Raw genomic sequence first — 5,672 nt, forward strand, 5'->3', positions numbered from 1 at the left:
ACATGTAGCTTGTAGTGATTGTGGGCACTTGAAAGCGGGCACGCTCACTACATATGATGCACAATCGAAAGAGTCGATTTTATGTGTGCAAGCCCTGTATTGTGTGTACGAATGGGCACTGGTCGTGGGCATACAGTTACACACATTACATCATCGGCTGTGGCCGGGACACCGTGTAGCACAGAGAGTACTGTCTATCAGAACCGACTGACCGTGCATTCGTTTCGTTTTTACAGAAACCATACAGTGTGTAGTGATTGTGGGCACTGAAAAGCGGGCACGTTCACTAACTTACATGTGACGCACAATCGACAGAGTCGATTTTATGTGTGCAAGCCCTGTTGTGTAGGGCTGTGCTTGCGTGTACGAATGGGCACTGGGTCGTGGGCATTACGGATACACACATTACACCATCGGCCGTGGCCGGGACACCAGAAAATACATTTTCAGATTTACCTGGGGCGTCGTGAAAACGGCGTTTGTGTGCAGGCAAACGGGCCATGATGCCGATTTGGTGACTGCAAAATACACTGGCACGGTCGCGTATGTTGGGACTGTGCGAGCGAGACATTTTAGTGAAATCCGGCCGCGGCGGGATTTTAACACTGTAACGTTAGCTTTCCTCGAAGCAGAAGTGCGCATCCTGGCTGAAAACGGGGCTTTCCGGGACTCCGCGATTTCTTCGTGAATTCAGGAAGAAAAAGGCGCGGGTCTTGAGGACGGTAACGTACGTTCCTCTGCAGAAAAACAGCCATCCAGCCGGTAAGCGCATCGATGCTGGTCTTTCTCCGTCGACGCTCACGAGCGGCGGGGGAGGGGAGATCCTCGGAGCTCGCCCATCCCTTGCTACCCGAAGCGAGGAGAGAACAGCAGTCGTCCTCCACAGACGCGGTTTCACCTTCCTCGTCCATGACGGACGCGGCGGCACACAGCGGCCCTTGTCCGTCGGTCAGAGAGTCCAGCGAAGCGGGCGGAGAAGCTGGCGGCAGCAGCGGCGAGCACCTCGTGGTGGAGATAGGTTCCGGGCTCCGCTGAGCACGGCGCTTTTCACGGCGCGGCACTGCAGCGGGCGGAAAGATGCAGCTTCAGTAATGAACCCCAGGCGAGTCCGCAGAGTCACCGTAGGCATCCAATCACAGTGATGGCAGCCGCCATCGACGAGAGCTGAAGCTGCGTGATCCTTACAGGCAGGAAACACAAGCACGTGGTCCCCGTCGCTGAGCGGGGCTCTACACGAGCCACAGGAGGTGCGAGGCATCTTGAAAAAGACGCTCGGCTCTTTTAGTGGTGGAAAAACTGTGTGTCGCGACGGCGAACACACACACAAAACACACACACATAATGTAAAGGATATTCCACGCCGGAGAAGCGCAGCAGGGAACGGCGGCTGAAGGCGGCGATGACCAGCGGCTTCAGGTAAGAGGCGCATCCTGCTGAGGTGCTTGTTTCAGACGGCTGTGGCGGCTCGAATCCAATCCAACGATGCGTGCAGCTTCGTGAATTAAGAAAAATCGGTGTGTTAGACAGCTATGCTCGTATTTATAGACCTAGGCCACGCCTGTTTCGGCGGGAGATGACGCAGAATGGGCGCGAAGCGCCCTCATTGGTCAGCGTCTCTGGCCTCGCATAGGCTGTGCTTTTCTGGCGGAGCAGCCAATGGGTGAGCGATATTGCTCCGCCTAGGGTTGTATGCTACAGAAAAGCGTTTTACATGTTTACAAAATTAAGGATTAATTTTTAGGCTTCAATCTCGACAAAGAAATACTTTCCCGTAGCGTTCTTTCGACGCAGTACGAGAGAACTCTACGTAAGAGAACTATGGAATTTTAAGGTAATCAGCTAACCTACCTATCTCACTTTGTTATTGGCGTTTTATTCTATTTAAATATCTTAACGTTAGTGTGAAGATTTTTTTTTTTTACTTTTAAATATCGATCTTCACATGCGAGGGACATTGGTTATGATCATCTTTGCTCGCTCCTTTTAAGTTATCTTGAGTAAAACAGTAAAAAAAATGCATGAAGCACATACAAAAGACCTGAACCGGAAGCGATGCGTTCTGTTTTCCGGTTTCGTAATGCGACGTTCGACATATACCCTATTGGACTGTTTAACACGGTAAGTTGAGCAAATTTAGCCGAATCACTGGTGATGTAAAGTCACGCGAAATCGCTTAACGTTAACTTACTCCACTAGGGAGCTGAGGTTATAGGTTTGCAAATTGTATTGTAGCTAGCTATCCTGCACACATGGCAAGCTAAGATGGCTGCACAGCCGATCGACAGACAACAGCGGTTGAGACCGTGTTAATATACAATTAATTTTTTTAATAAATAAAAAAAAGTGCTGTAGTCATGCCTACTAAGTTATGTGTTTTAATGCATGTTTCTAGCAGCACCTGCTAGCATCATCGCCACTGTAACAACATTTGTTTTTAAAAAAAAGTCTGACGTAGGTAATAATTATTTGCACAAATGCCCTAGATTGCACATTAAATTTTGGGATCATATGCGATCTAAACGGTCGCAATTTCGAGCCTTCAGGCAATAGTTGTGCGGGAAAATAAGGGAAAGTAAGATGGTGTTTTATGGACAGCAGGCAAAACAACGTAGCCGTGTGTCAGAGATTATGTTAGTAACGTTATACTTTTGCATTACTAAAGCAGATGCACAGATTAAACTGTAGAGATGTATGCTTAGTAGTATGTCTGATTTGAGATATTTGATCCACGTTTTTTTAATGCTGCATTGTCAATTAATGACAGAGTTTTGCTTGAAAAAAAACAAAACAATTTCTAACCCATTTCTTAAATACGTTACATTTACCACTGATTTTCAATCTTATTCTAACAAACATTTTCCTGGTCTTTAGATACCCAAGCGCTTTTGTTACCTGGGGTCTTCAAGCTTCACATCCAGGTAAGAAAAACTAAAGAATTTATACAAATACAGCTATAACTATTCACAGGTAAGTAACACATAGGTAAAATTGCAAACAATAGTGTGGGCATGGCATACAATTACATTTCTTTCGACGTTTTTATGTACCAACCACCAATAGAAGGCAGATATGATCACCTTTTCTGTCTCCTCCCCACAACAAACAGTAAAAATCACCAAAAAGAGCAGTTTATTATCAGTCAGTCTTTCTCTGAGGCAGTTTGGTAAGCTGTCAGTTGCCACTAACATTTACTCAACTGTTTTTCTGTGATAATTTAAGATCCTGACATGTGATGACTAAAATCCTTAATCTAGTTAAATATATTGTAGGACTAAAAACTACCAGGCTTTAAAATGTGTATCATAAAAATTAAATTTGAGAAAAAGTTAATTAAATGTGGCTCAAAGTATATAACTGTTTTTTGTTGACATTTTAATACAAAAAATTACATATTGCAAGAATGCTTGCTAAACAATGCCAGACTGAATGTAAAAATATGATGTTGTTTTGTCATCTTTTTAAGGCTACATCATCAAAATGGAGGCAGCTGTAAAATTTTGAGTCAACCTGGACCATAGAAAAAAGGAGAAAAGGAGAGAAGTGGTCCTGAGATGCCTGATTGAGTACATGGGGGAGAGAGAGGAAGACCTTATCAGTGTCCACCACGTATGTATTGGGCTTAAAGCTACTTGTCTATTTGTCTGTCTGTCTCACTGAGCACAGGTATGTCTAAAAGACATCTTTTCAACATCTTTGTCACAAAAGTCGTATGTTGAAGAGACGTCCACTGAAGAGCCAGAATGAAAGTTATGACGTCTTTTTTTGACGTGTTCTGTCACCCGTACCATGGGTGCAGCTGGCTTAATGATATGACGAAGCACTTGCCGTCAACAAACCAACGTGGCGACCTGCTTGCACAGGGAGCGTGGCTTGTAGCATGGAGACATTTGTGAGAGACGATTTAGATTACATTTACTTTGGTGCTGATCCCGAACCGTATTTATTTGGAAACCTAATTTGCCGCCTAAAACTACACAAACTTAGTCCCAGTCATGTTGGAAGTTACCGAGCTGGGGACTATTTTCAGGTGCTTCGTCATATCATTACGCTGCTGCACCCATGGTACGGCCGCACAGTTCCTTGATTCTTACGCCGGAATGAGAGTAGTTCCTAGCCATATAGGCTTGGAAAATCGCAACTTTTCATTTTCCGTCGATCTTAGTACACGGTTTAAATACAGAAGAGTCAAGTTTTAAATAGGAAAAATATTGAAACTCGTTGGTCATTTTGAAAGAAATGCTACTGGACCCATCAGAATCAATGATCTATGCTAAGCTGTGCTAAAACTGGTACCGTCAGACCCGGAGTTCGGCTGAATGGATTCGAAAACGGTAAAACTCAACTGTTTAACTCAGGGGGAGTTGTAAAATGAGCCTATTTCCAAAAAAAGTGGAGTATCCCTTTAATAAACAGTAATGTGATGAGTAGTGGGATAGGCAAGGACAATTGCATTGTTTTATTGTAATGCATCCTTTGAACCAGAATAAGACAACACTCATGCTACAGTAGGTCATGATAGTTTAGTACCCACACTCTATGGCATTGTCATGGTAGACTTCACTCTGGTCACATGCTCTAGTCACAGTATCAGTCTAGTATCCACCACCAGGTCTTCTACCTGTCTGCTATATTCATCTCATTACCTGTTTGTCTGACCAAACTCTTGATTCTTGAATCTTTTTTATCTCCTCCAATAGAATCGTGCTGAAACAGAGGTGCATGCTGAGCTTGGCAGTTGCCCACTGCAAATTTACATGTGCCATCATCCTGACACGATTGGTATAGAAGGACAGCCCGTGGTCAGAGGTGTGCCAAACCTGTCGAAAGCATGCTGCCTCCTGTTTGGACTTACCTATGCTCTCGACCTCAAGTATCCCTCAAAATTGGTGTATACTTTTGAGATATATCAGAGGCTTTTTGTGGGATTGGACCCCATGCGTCCTAAGCCATCATCCAAGTACACAAATCTCCTCACCAAGTTGTCTTAGATGATTTCTCAATGGCATCTGGCATTGAAAATCTTTTGAAAAAATGCTTTGGTAGGTGAGTTTACCAAATACCAACTTCAACGTACTGTAACATAATGTGATAATCTTCTGGGGGATATAAATATGTGTCTCTGAATTGTACTAGTATTTTTATTTAAAATAATTAAAGCGTGTTCCTTTAAGACTCAATTGACAGGTACAAGTTGGTCAGGTAATATAATTTCCATGGTTATTTTTGTTCAAAATAGAGAAATACTGTAATAATGTTTGACATTGCAGTTCCAGTGTGATACAATGTGATTTTATGGCTCACATTTAACTTTATCCAAACGTTGCAGATTGAGCAGTTTGGATATTTCAATGCACTTATACAGTGTTTGTTTTATATTATAAAATGTGCGGGCACATTTATTTGCTGTTTTGTACTAAAAGTGTCACTGGTTGACATGAAATAAATGTTATTGTCTTCAATCTATCTTCTCATCATCTTTTTCTTCTTCAATTGAATTTGCAATTGTTATTGACAAATTCTAAAGGTAATCAGTGCTTAGAATATAGACATTTAGATTTATTTTCGGAGGTTATAGCCAGGACTCAATTAAAATGTTTATTCGCATATGATTAGGTTAATTTTACTAAGAAAATAAAGTTCATAAAACCTAATTCAAATGAGTAGAGGTTACT

The 5,672-nt window shown here is 42.7% G+C and overlaps 1 long non-coding RNA gene across 1 annotated transcript; it reads left to right on the forward strand.

Annotated features, from left to right (window-relative positions):
- The first annotated feature begins 1,820 nt into the window (after nucleotides 1–1,820).
- Nucleotides 1,821–5,462, forward strand: LOC306993198. Its single transcript, XR_013796416.1, has 4 exons — nucleotides 1,821–2,118; nucleotides 2,872–2,918; nucleotides 3,464–3,606; nucleotides 4,698–5,462. It is a non-coding gene; the product is annotated as an uncharacterized lncRNA (long non-coding RNA).
- The last annotated feature ends 210 nt before the right edge of the window (nucleotides 5,463–5,672 follow it).

The sequence above is a fragment of the Phoxinus phoxinus genome, assembly GCF_949152265.1.
Source record: "Phoxinus phoxinus genome assembly, chromosome: 25".
Taxonomy (NCBI): domain Eukaryota; kingdom Metazoa; phylum Chordata; class Actinopteri; order Cypriniformes; family Leuciscidae; genus Phoxinus; species Phoxinus phoxinus.